This window comes from Phasianus colchicus, chromosome 2 (genome assembly GCF_987193195.1).
Source record: "Phasianus colchicus chromosome 2, bPhaCol1.hap1.1, whole genome shotgun sequence".
Lineage (NCBI taxonomy): Eukaryota > Metazoa > Chordata > Aves > Galliformes > Phasianidae > Phasianus > Phasianus colchicus.
In genome coordinates, this window is record NC_143437.1 from 50910444 (window position 1) to 50922830 (window position 12387).

The window sequence follows — 12387 nt, forward strand, 5'->3', positions numbered from 1 at the left end:
TTTCCCCCCCCCTTTTTTTTTTTTTTTTTTTTTCTCTCTCTCTGTGGGAAGAGCGCGTGTGTGCGCGCCGCTGTGCGCCTGACTCACGGCGCTGCCCCGGCCCCAGCGCCGCGCTTCGCCCCTCGCACCCGCGGGGCGCTGGGCCCGTCCCGGCGGGTCGGGGCCCGGGGGGGGCGTTAAGGCGCGGAGCGCTGCCGAGAGCCGCCCCTCCGCCCTCGTTCCGGCGGGGAACCGCCGCGCGTCGCCGCCGGGGCCGGAGCTCGTTGGCGAGGAGCGGCTCCGCTTCTCCTCCGCAAGGTTTGGAATTTGAATTGTGGAGGTAAACGGGCTGCAACAGTCTCCAGACAGCTGCCTCCGAGTTGACATCTAATCTGCCATCTGATTGGCTCCCCGCTCGCCATTGGGCACTTCGCGCCGCTGATGTAAATAGCAGCGCCGAGCAGCGATGCCGGCACCCACGGCCCCGCCGCCACGGAGCGGCCGCGCGGGCGGGGTGGGGGGTGCGGCTGCGCGGGAGCGAGCGACGAGGGGGGGGGGTGAACCGCGCCGCGCGGGACCGGGGCCGAGGAGGCCCTCCCGCCCTCCCTCGTCCTTCCTGCTGCCGGCCCTCCGCGGGCGTCGGTGGTCGTCGGGCTCCGCGCTAACGGGACGTGCTGGGGAGGCGGCCCCTGAGGGCCGCTTTCGAGTTGCGCGCGTGGAAGCTTTGTGCTCCTGAAGCGCTTCGCAGCGCTGCAGCTGCGGGTGTTACGCAAGGGGTGAGGGCTGTGCGAAGACAGAACGCGCACTTTGTTTTTATGCGTCTAGGTGGGTATTAAAACCCTACCGTAAACTTGACGCCGTCGGTGTGGGCTCTTGCCCGGCTCAGGCTCCCGTTGCGCCCCTCGCTGTGCGCAGCGGTGCCGTGAGGGACGGCGGGCGCCGTACAAAGGAGCGAGCGGCGCCGTGCCTCCGCGCGGCACGAGCGGGGCCGGAGCGCTGCGGGAGCGGCGTGAGGAGCCCCTCGTGCTGCTCCGGTGGGAGGCTGCGCTCCAGTTCCCTGCAGGACGGCGAATGGTGTTAGGCGGAGCAGCGCGCTAGGACGGCGCGGCTCGCTTTTCCCTTCAGCGAGACCTTGCAGTTAAAGAGCTGTTAAATCCGGTAATAGCTTTTAGCAGTGAGCACCGGCAAGAGCGAACGCGGGCGTACATGTTTGGGCGCTCCGACGGCGGGGCGTGCCCGTACAGAGCGTTCTTCAAGCAGCAGAACCCGGAGAAAAGACGGGGTGATACTGTGGGAGAGGCGTGGAGCATAAAAAATAGTAGCAGAAGCCCGGGCTGTGTCTGTCCGCTGCCTACAGAGCGCTCCTTCCTGCCTGCAGGTCTCATTCCACCTCCTTTTATTTTTTCCACAGAAGTGAGATGCCTTTTGAGCATCAATTCTAACCTGATCTTGCACTGATAAAAGGGTCCCTGGGAGCCACAGGGGAATAAGGCTCCTTGTGCGTACCCGTTAGTAATTTGTGTAAGGACACCGCGTTGTTTGCTTGCTTTTTAACACAGGCAGTTTGGAATCCATGTCTTCCAAAGCTGGGAAAATCGTGATCTGAGAGGCACAGCGCATGGTTCTTCAGAGTGCTATTTCTCATGGCACGAACTGTTAAAAGTATTTTATTTTTATTGGCGTGAGAGTAAATTCATTATGTCCTCAGTATGACCCTTAGAAATACTTCCTTATATTTATAGGTTTATGTCTCCTCTCACAGTTTTTTTTTTGGTGGTTTTTTTTTTTTTTTCCCTAGTACTGTAGGAAATAAGGTGCAGCTCACAAAGAGCAGCCTCCCAGGGATGCTGTTTTTTAATGTTTTTATTTTTATTTTTTTTTCTCAAAATAATAGTAATAAAGGCAGCTCGTCAGTTCTTCATACTGAGATTTTTTCCATCTAAGCGTTCGGGTTGAGATAAGAATTTTTCTTAGCTTTTAGATGAATATTTTTAACATGGAAAATAGGTTGTATCAAATATTAAAAAAAAAAAAAAGAAAATACTTGCCGTTAGCTTACAGAACACAGTTATTTCTGTGCGTTGCCTTTTACTGTTAATTCCCAAGCGTCCATCTCCAGGTGTAGATCAGTAGACAGAGAAATGGAGGCTTTTTAAAAGAGCAGAAGGTAAGATCCAGTCCAGCAGCTGAACACGAGGCTTCTCTTTTTTTTTTTTTTTTTTTTTAATAGTCACCTGTGTGTAAGCTATGTGTGGGTACAGACGCATTAGAAAACACTCAGTTGTCATGTGTCTTTGCAAAGCAGGCAGTGATTGGCCCCCACGCCTATAAGAACTGCTGTGCCTTGAGCAGAGAGCCGGGCTGCCAGGGGCCCGCAGCACCAAGATGCTCGTGCAGGAGGTTCCTGCCTCAGTGGGCAGTTTGGTGGCTCTGGAGCCCCATTCTGCACTGAAATCTGTGTTTGTATAGCCTATTAAATTATTTAAGGAAATTTTGCTTCAGTTTCATTTAATCTCCATACCCTATAGTGAGAGGAAATGTCAGCTGGAAGAAGAGGCCTCCTGTTTCTGAAGAAACACACGTTACCAAAGCAGATTGATGCTGCTGCGTGCTGCAGCTGTGGAGGGGTTTTGTGGTGCCAGCACAAAGCCTGGTGACCCTACTATTTGGGTTGCTAGTGGACTCATCAGCAATGCACAAATAGTACCATCCTGAGGCTCCTTTCATTCTCCTGCTCCGATGCGTGCTGCAGCAGCTGAGCACATCGGGCTGTCTGTGCCGTACGAACCTCTTCTCCTTTGTGCACGTGTGTGATGTTCATGCACATCCCTGCATGCACAGAACATGGGTCTCTCTGGGAATGCCTGCAGGGCATGGGATGCTGACCGGGTGTTGGAGAAAATCTGCCGAGCTGCTCCGAGTTGGTGTGCACATGGCTCAGCCGTCTGTTTTGCAACAGGGAAACTGAGTATGCCCCATCATTCTGTAGCTCTCTTTGTGCCAAACTGGCTGCCTGTGCTGGGAGCTCTGGTTAAGGGCTGCGGAGCCCCGACCTGTGTGTGTGTCTGAAGGCCGTTAGCAGCTGTTGGTGTGGCAAATAGATTCTTGATGTCTCAGTGGGAGAATAAATTTTTTTTTTTCCTGTGTGTTTTTGAATAAACAGCTTACTACTCACATAGCCTCCATTTAGAAGCTGCAAATAGTTTTCTCAGTCAGTAGCATCTATATATATATATATTACGACTGCATTTGACACATTGCGGTTTGGTGCTCAGTCCTGGGTTTCTGTAGTAGTGCTTGTGCCTACATGTCAAACAGCAGGACCCTGTCTGCAAGGTATGGTGAGGAAAGGGAGATGCAGGCCTGCCTGCTGTCCTGCCGGCTTTGCCATGTACCAGTTCTGTCACCAAGTTGTTGGCAACAGGCTTTTGGCATTCTGATCCAAATCCACGGGGAGGACAACTAACGTGCTTGATCTGCTGCTATCTCTTTCAGTTACACATATAAAATAAAATTTTCAAAATTACTCAGCGTGGTGTATTAGGTGATTGTGTGTTTCATTCTGAAATACCTTCTTACCTAAAACTAGATGAAATTCATGCAATGAAAACGAGTTACAGCTGCTGTTAGGTCTTTTTCTTTCTTACATTTGTGCCTCAAATGTTTTATCATAGGTATTTGAGATTCCCATTGCCTGTGTGAGGATGGCAGTCATTTATTTATCGTTGTGTCCTTAGGATTGTACCTGTGTCCTAGCAAGTTACATTTCATTACTTTTTCTAAACGTGCCATTTATCAGGAGGCTTGGAGGATTCTCTGTGGATATGTAAAGCAATGTTGCCACACTCGCTGTGCATGCATGCTCAAGGCTTTACAATCTCAGCAGCATGTGTTTGTGGTAGGCTTGCTTGCTGGAATGTATTTTAGAATTGTGATTATTAAGGTACTTGGGAAAAAAAAACCTTTTTTCTCTTTCAATTTTGGGGCTATTTACACAGTGCTAAATACATGTTTTGGTAAGATTGAATGAGGACTTTAATTAAACTTAAATTAGAAGTATACCTTAGTGGTTTTCGAATTTGTTCTGAAAACCAGTTGTAGAGAAGTGGTATCGAGCAGCAATTGTTCTTATATTGCAGAGAGAGGCAAATACATTTAATACATGAAAATCTTGTGGAGACAATCATATCTGGATAAAATTTATTTTACAGAAGCCCTGCCTGTAAATGTAAATGTTTTTCTGTAAAATTGGAAGGTTTCTGTCCATCAGATTTGTATTCTGGTGTTCCGATCATAAGGTTACCCTCTGAATTTCTGTAATGTGTTCCTGCTGCCTAATGGTGCACATCTTCATCCAGCGTTACACGGCAGGGCTGGCACAGTGCTGCGATGCACGAGCATCGCAGGTGGGCTGGGGGTTGATTTTGTTTTTCTTCTAGTTCTGAAGCTGTGAACCACTGGGAGCATGTTGGCTCCAAAAGATCCCATCTGCCTGGGATGGTGTTCCCCTACTGCCACGGCGTCCTCAGGAACTGGCTCGTGTCAGGATAGTCATGCGGTGCTGGACGCAGGAGACCCCTGGTGCTTACAGAACTGCTCTCAGCTGACTTTGGTTCCTCAGTAACAGCATGAATCCTGCCTGACCCATCGAGCATGGCGGCACAGCGCGGTGCTCCATGTGCAGGGCGGGACATGGGGCCATGCAATACGTGCTTTCAGGTGGGTGGGCACACCTGGGTGCAGCTGCAGGCTGGGGTAAACAGGGCTTTGGTGCTGTGAGCGTTAGCTTTGGGTACATGCAGTCTTGCTGCAGTTGCATTCTGTTCTGGGGGGATGTCTGCATTACAGGCATTCATGTAGTTCCTGTGTACAGACAGCTGAAAAGGCTGAGTGCAGCTGAGGATTGGCCTGTTGTGTCAGTGCAGGCTCCCCTGCAATCAGGCACCGGCACCAGAAGTGCTGGCATTCCTTGTGTTCAGAAGAACCCTACAGCAGTGTGGTGTCATCTCTGTAAAGCCACGGGATTTCTCACAGAATTGATCTCTAAGCAAAATGGGGTTGAACATATGCTGGGTGTGGGGTAGGTTCTGCAGAGAGTGGCTCCAATGAGTGCATTGAGTGCACTGTGAGAACACCCTGTGCTGGGCAATGGAGTGCATGGGGTTTCCCCTGCCATCAGGCCTGCCTGCTTTACCCACAGACAGTCTGCTGTCCTTAAAGGGAGCAGTCCCAGGTCAGAGCATTTGGGATGTGGTGAATGCACAGCACAAGAATGTGATAAGCAACTTCTCAAAGCAAAGCTGCACTTTATCAGAGGTGCTACTAATCTTCTGAGTGGGAAATTATGAGAAGCTGAAGCAAGGTGTCCTCCTGTGCTGTGCTGCGTGTATGGCCTTTTTAAAGAGAAATTCTGCTGACTGTGCCTGTGGAAAAAGCTCAAAGGGACCTTGTGTTTTCAACCCTGTCGTGTGGGGGGCAAAACCAAGCGTCTGCTTATACCCCTCCAGTTCTGATCTTTCAGAGGAGGCAGGGTTTTTGTTCACAGATGAGTTTCTGTGTTTTGCCTAAGGATTGTTTTTCCCCTGGGAATTGTCCTTACTGTGACAGTAGAGTACCTTTTAGCTTCATCTGGAGGGCCCATGCAACTGTTCAGAAAATAGTGTAATCAAGGATCGTTATCCTGATTTTGGCATCAAAATGTTTCATTTGTGTGTTTATTAAAACAGATATGAAATCTGTGTAGAAGTGTTCAGCATGTATGGCTTGGAGTATTGATACATTGTGCTCCTAGTCTGGTAGAAATGTTCATTCTCCAACAACTACTGTGCCACATCGTGGGGCTGCAGTTTCTGAATGGCAGCAGCCCATTGGGTGCATGGTGGAGCGGGATTGCTCTGCAGGGTGTGCAAGATGCTGTTTTCAGTACAGAGCTATCAGGGTTTGATCTACTTTCATATTGCTTCTTGCATTTGAGTCATGGTGGGTTTGGTAGCTGTGTCAGAGGGATGGAGCATGCATAGAGGTGTGTAATCTATTCCTGTCCTTTTTGCAATTTCGAGAGCTATCAGTCAGTTATCTTTTGCACCTGGACTGGACTTGCCAAACTGCCCATTGGTGCTCTGCCCTTAAGAGCTGGCTGTTGCCTTGGGCACGTGCCTGCCTTGGGGCCTCCTCAGGCTCAGAGGCACTGCGTGTGGGTTGGTGTTCTTGTGGCTGTGTGTGAGACACTGCTGTAAGCCACAGCCCCTCTGAGCCCATTCCCCACGGGATGGGGGCTCTCACGGCCATCCCAGCAGCCTCTCTCTGACCTGTGGAGCCACTGCTGAGCTGGGGGGAAGGAATCTTGTCTTTTTTTCTTTTTTCTACTTTTTTTTCTTTTTTTTTTCTTTTTAAATAGATCAGATAGCTGTGGGTTTTTTGTTTGTTACTCGTATCCTTCAGTGTGTTTGCTTAGAGGGGAAAAAAAAAAAACCAAGAAAACAAATAAACCTGGGGAAAACTCTCAATGTAAAACTACAGTTAGGGTCTTGTAAACTAGTGCTCCAAACTGTTACGCAGAGAATTTTTTCCTTGAGAACTTTGCTTGGAATTTATTTTAGTTATCTGCTTACTCAGAAACCATTCTGTAGCAGGTTATTGTTGAGTTGCATTGGTTTTGGTTTTTTTTTTTTTTTTGCCTGTGTTAGTTACAAAATGGGTTGCTTCTGCAAGGTTGTCATACAGGGTTACTTGCCTGTTGAAGGCCATGTGGCCCAGTTGCACTGCTGCACTTGGGCTCAGGGCACTGAGGGCACCCTTGGCTGGCAGCACAGCCCTTCCATTTTGGGGTGCTGGCTCTGTCCTGGGTAATATTTGCCTTCCGTGATAGCTGGGAGTCAGCGTGCTGAAATGATCAGTGCCACGTGGGATAATGAAGTGCCCAAACGCTGCACGTGGGGCTGTGGGTGTCCCGCTGCCTTCCTTCTCTCTGGGTGGGATGTGGGCAGTGCTGGACGGACCTGCTGGTGGGCGGGCACTGAGGCGTCAGCTCTCAGCATCTCCTAGGGGAGCAAACGGACAGGATTCGTGGTTCTTACGTTTTATTCTTTTAAAGTTAAAAATGAAGATAGGGAGGTTTGTTTTGACAGCCTGAAAGGCACAGGCTGCTTTATTTGCAGCCTTTGATTTAGACAGAATTTAAATTCTGTATTTATTTATTTCTTCCGTGTAGCAATTTGTGTTGTGAATATTTTGGATATTCTGTTTATATGAAATACTGATGTTGACACCTTGCTTTCAGGTATCGTTTACGGGAAATAACTACCTTTGCGATACGTATATAAATTCACCGTGCCGTAGTTACTTGAAATTCCTGTGCCGAGAAGCAGGAGCTGCTCCCGCGTTAGGACGCTTGCAGGTGGCGGCGGGTGCGGCTGGCCAGAAGGCGTACCCGGACAAACGCGGGGGGCGGGGCGGGGCGCGGCGCTCTGCAGCGGGCGGGGGTGGGGAGGAGAGTCGGGGCGGTCGCTGCGGTCCCGCTCGGTCCGCGCCCTTGGCCCCGCGGCTTGCGCTGCTCCTCCGCGGGAACGAGGCCGCTCTGCGGAGCCGGTTATAAACGCGGTATTTGTAGCGTCTGTAAAAGTTTCGCACGTGCGGCAAACTTGTTCGTTTGTGTCGCGTCACGTGATCAAAATATTTCCCCCCTCCCCCCTCGGCCGCTGCCAGCAGCGATCTGTCGCTGCTCCACCATCGCGCTGCCGGGCGGCTCGCCAGGACGCGGCCACGGCCCCGAGCCGCGCCGCTCCCCGGCCGCGTTGCGGGACAGCGCTGTGCCCGGGTGCCCGCGGCAGGTGCTGCGGGCCGGAGGCGCTGCCCGTTGGCTCCGCTTCCTCGCTCGCACTGTACTTCGATTGACGGTGTATATGTATTTTCCGTAGTCAGGAACCTGTCATGTATCACCTGCCGTCCCCCTCCCGGCACAGCGGCAGTTTTCCCGCGAGCGAGCCCTCGGAGCTGCTATTTCCGTGATAGCTCTGGAATTTTGACTTTCTGTGAAATGCTGTTTGTTGTTGTTGTTGAACATGTGGTATGCAAATACAGGGAAAGAGCAACTGCGAAGTATTTTGTTGTGGTTCTTTTAAGTATTAAAAACACATTTTGCTTTTCTAATAAACCCCATAACCAGACCTTTTAATGTTTTGATATAAATAGCAATTACACTAACTGAGATCCGACCACAAAGAGAAAGAAGACATTTAAAATCATTCAGAAGAAGAATTCCTGCCTTAATTGAGCTCTTCCTTTGATGAGGAGGGACTGATGGCACATCTGTAGCGAGCTCTCTGGTGTTTTGGAGCAGCGTCTCTCAAGTTCTCAACGTGTTGCTGTGCTCCCCAGCATTTCAATGGAAAGAAGCTATTCCACAGGTTAGGAAGGGCTCTGAGTGTGCTGCAGCCTGAGCTGTCAGGACTTCTGTGTGCAAGGACTGCTGACAACCAGAGCTCCCTGAGGCCCTCTGCAAGGTTGAGGTTTAGATGCACACGTTGGTTGGCTCACAGGTTAGGGATTGGGTTGTATATGAGGGGCTGCCTGCCCCAAGAAGGTCTTGCATTGCCCCCAGTTTAATTCTTCAGAGCTCATTTCTCCTAGTGGAGGGGAGGAGGGCCAGAGAGGGCCTGGGTGTGCTGCTGTTCAGGAGGCTGTGGGCAGCAGCAGGGCCCTGGATGCCTGTTCTTCCCTTTTGCTGAGGATGCCATGCTGCTTTATGTCCTATGGAGTACAGTTGCTCAGGGCTTGTCCTGTTTTGTGTTCTGGAGGGAGAGTGAAGTGTGTTTGTCAAGTACTTTCTTCTATCTCATTTCTTTCCTTACCAAAGATTTCTTTTGTCCAAACATTGTGATTTTTGTTGTTGTTCCTTTGTCTTGTTTGATACTCCTTTTAAAATGTAATGTTACCTCTGAATTCATCGTTCTCACTTTCTAACCCATTGGGGTGATGGAGAAGCCATCCCATTGGAAGTCTTCTTCCATTTTACGGTTGTGTGAGAGCAAGCAGTGTGAGCACACATCTGAGTAGAGATGGCTTCTGAGCTTTCCTGATACCCATCGCCACCTGTGACTTGTGTTGCTTCTCTTTATTCTCAAGGGGATCTCTCACAAAAGTTATCAGGGGAAGGATGGCCAGGCAGTTCCTTATGTAGGCTGCTCTCCTTGCAGGTTATGTGGTGTTTGTGGAAAAAACCAAACCCTAACAGGATTAGGAGGAATCATACATCGGAAGATTAGGGGCGTAGAAAGAAGCAAACTGCCGGTGATGTTTGCCTGTTATTCCCCCATGCCGTATTTTCTCAGGGGATGCAGCTTGTTAAGTTGGTGAATAAAGCTGTTCTAGGAAAATATCTTAACAATTCAAATAGGAGTAGAGGCCAATTCCTCCTTGTGTGGTGATTTCTAAGTTCTGCTTTGCCCCTAAAGTACTGAGATATATCTTCACAACACTTGCTGTTTGTTAGAAAAATCTCAGGTTTGCCTGTGGTAGTTACTGGTCTTCTGGCTTTGAAAAAGCTGAGCCTGACTCATCCTGTTTGCTCCTGCTCTATGCTCCTGCTTTGGTTTGACTTTTTTCTTTGCTTTGGGTCGATTCATTCCCTTGAAGTGATGGAGGAAGAAGGTAGATACTTTGCTGTTTAAGACTGCAGCTGGTCATGGCATCGTAACAGAAGATCTAAACAATTCTGATTTCAGGAGTATTTCCTTTTTAGAAGTCCTTGAACTCACATTTTGTTGCTCTACTATAGAGTTGCCTCAGACAGGGTGCCAAGAGTAGGTAGAACTGTAATTATTCTTGAAAATAGAAGAGTTATGTCTAACTTTTTAGATGGTGGGAGACAATATACCGTTTGTTTGTTTGTTTTGTTTTATTTTTCCCCTCCAAGTCCACATCTGATCTAAAGCATTCAGTGGCATGATTTGCCTGTCACTTTAGATTCATGCTTGGGAATAAGCAAGGAATTTTTCTTTTTAATAGAGTTCAATCTTTAGATACTTATCAGAAGATCCAGTGGATATTTCTCAAAAAGAAGGCTTTTTGTTCCTTTTGACTTTCAAGGATTAGGGGCTGAAAGTAAGAGCAAATAAGCAGATGAAAGGCTGAAGCACGTAAGTGTATTGAACAAAACAGGCATGTGCCTTTTGTGTGGATATCAAGCCAGAATTTTATTTTATTTTTTCTTTCCCCAAAGATGGTAATTGGAGAGAATGTATTGACTGTAGTGGCTGAATGAGCATTCACAATCTTTGAAAAAGCCAGCTTCCAAGGGTGGGACTCATCTGACCGTGTGTATTGCAGGCATTTATACCTGATCTTGTTGTGAGGGCTTGCCTTGTCTTAGGTGCAGGGAAACAGTCATTTCTGGGTAAGAATCATCTTAAAGCAGATGTGGCATGCAGGTCTGATGAGTCGCACCTCTAATTTCCACCTTTTCCCACTCACTGTAGAGAAAGTGTTGAGCACACAGGCTTAGGTGTTGGTGTTATAGGGCAGGTAAAATTAATTCCTTCCTCTGTTTGTAGTGTTTTCAAATCATACAGGCAAGTGAACCCAGGTTTTTGTTTGGAGCTCTGGACTAACGTTTCTCATCATCATCCTGGTAAAACTAATGTTTTAATAGCAATTTCTTGTTAAGATACATTTCTTCTTGTTCTTTTTATAATACCTGGTCAGAGTTTTTTTTACTGTTGCTCTTCTTATGTTACATTTTTTCGTGTGAGAACTGTCAACGCTTCTTTTGAAGCACATCTGTAGACAGGAGTCATACTGGCACATTTGAAAACAGCAGAATGAATTTTCAGAGTAGTTGACCTGAACGCTTAGGGATGCTGTTCCTGTGCATAGGTGCAAGCTTTGGAAAATGGATCTTGTCAGGCAGGTATTGCTCCATGATCCATTGCAAAGCTCTGTGTGGTTGCAACTAGACGGCCCCTTCTCTGCAGGCGCTGCCCACATTGGTACTCCTGCTCTCCAGCCCTTCCATCAGAGCTCCATTTTTAAGAGATCTTTCTGATAAAGAGACAGTGTATTTGTTTTAAACTTGGGTTTTTTGAGCTCTGAAAATTTATATATTGTATACTCTGAAAAGTTGAATATTTTCGAAAGAGGCTTTTATAGTTTGAAGTTCAACTGGTGGCACCCTTTTTTAGATGTACTTTCTTCCTTCCCCCATGAATGAGGGTAGGAGGAAGCATGGCCTCCTCAAGGTTGGCTGAAATGTTTTTAACTTCTACAGCAAGGAAGGTGAGAATGGAATTGTCAGAAGAATGGGACTAAATTACTGAAACACTGACTGTTTAAAGTAGCTTCAATGTGTGATAAAAGGCATGATTCTTAACAGTTAGATGTGTAAACAGCACCACGTTCTCTCCTTGAACCTGATTTCTCACCACTCGCTTTATGTTATGGGAGCCTGAATCAGTATGGGAGAGATCACAGCCATTCTCAAAGTGTTAGTTTACGATGCCTCTGCCAGAAGAATAATCTGTCACCATATAGGATAGTAGAGAGAGAGGCACTTGCAGGGAAGATTAATTGAAGTAATTCATCACGTTAAAATGAAGAAGGTTCATCAGACAAAAATAAAAGCTAAGTATTTCATGTGCCTCTATTGGAATTTGATAACCATTTGTTTTGCTACGAAATCTATGTGAACTGGGCACCTAATGCTTGTCTACAGAAGGAAATTTACCAGTACAACTACGTGCTATAATTATATGCTATAATTATACCAGTGTAACTCCCTACAGAGACCCTCTTATACCAGAATAAGAGTTTTCGTGGTTTATCTCATTCTGCTTCCAAAGCGCGTAGGCTTCAGTGGAGAAGGGTACTCTTACACCGGAGTAAGTTTCCACTCTGAGTTAGTTATATTGGTATAATTATGCATTTTCTTCCTTCAGTGTAGACAAGCCCCTGGTGTCTTTTCAGCTTTGAACTTTAGTTAAGAATTTCTTGGTCGTGATAAGTGTCTAAGCATTTTCTTAGTACGCTTTTGTGATGGGGCTTGGGTTTTTAAACCAATTACTTAGGCCAATTAACAGGTTCCTGGGTCGTGGATAACAATAGGATATAAAAAGGGATCAAAATTCACGTTCCTGGCTGCTTGGATATATCTGCAGTTTTTCCCCTTCTGTGGTTTTACAAGTACTCGGCGTACAGCACAACAGGTGGAGTTGTCTGTGGCTGAATAATGAGTTCTGTGTTGGACACTTTTTGTCTCCTGTTCCTCATTATTCCTTGAGCTCTGTTGTGCTGCGCCTCTAATTGCATGCATCTCTGTGGATCTCTGAAAGTGGCTTCCTTGATGAAGTTGAAAAAAATGCTCCCAAAAATGTTAATTGTTTGGAGAATTAGTGAAATTTACTGATCTTCACACAA

At 47.5% G+C, this 12387-nt stretch overlaps 1 protein-coding gene across 12 annotated transcripts in view; it reads left to right on the forward strand.

Annotated features, from left to right (window-relative positions):
• The window catches only part of ARID1B (AT-rich interaction domain 1B), a 317322-nt gene that overhangs the window by 2399 nt on the left and 302536 nt on the right, over positions 1–12387 (forward strand). The window lies entirely within an intron of this gene.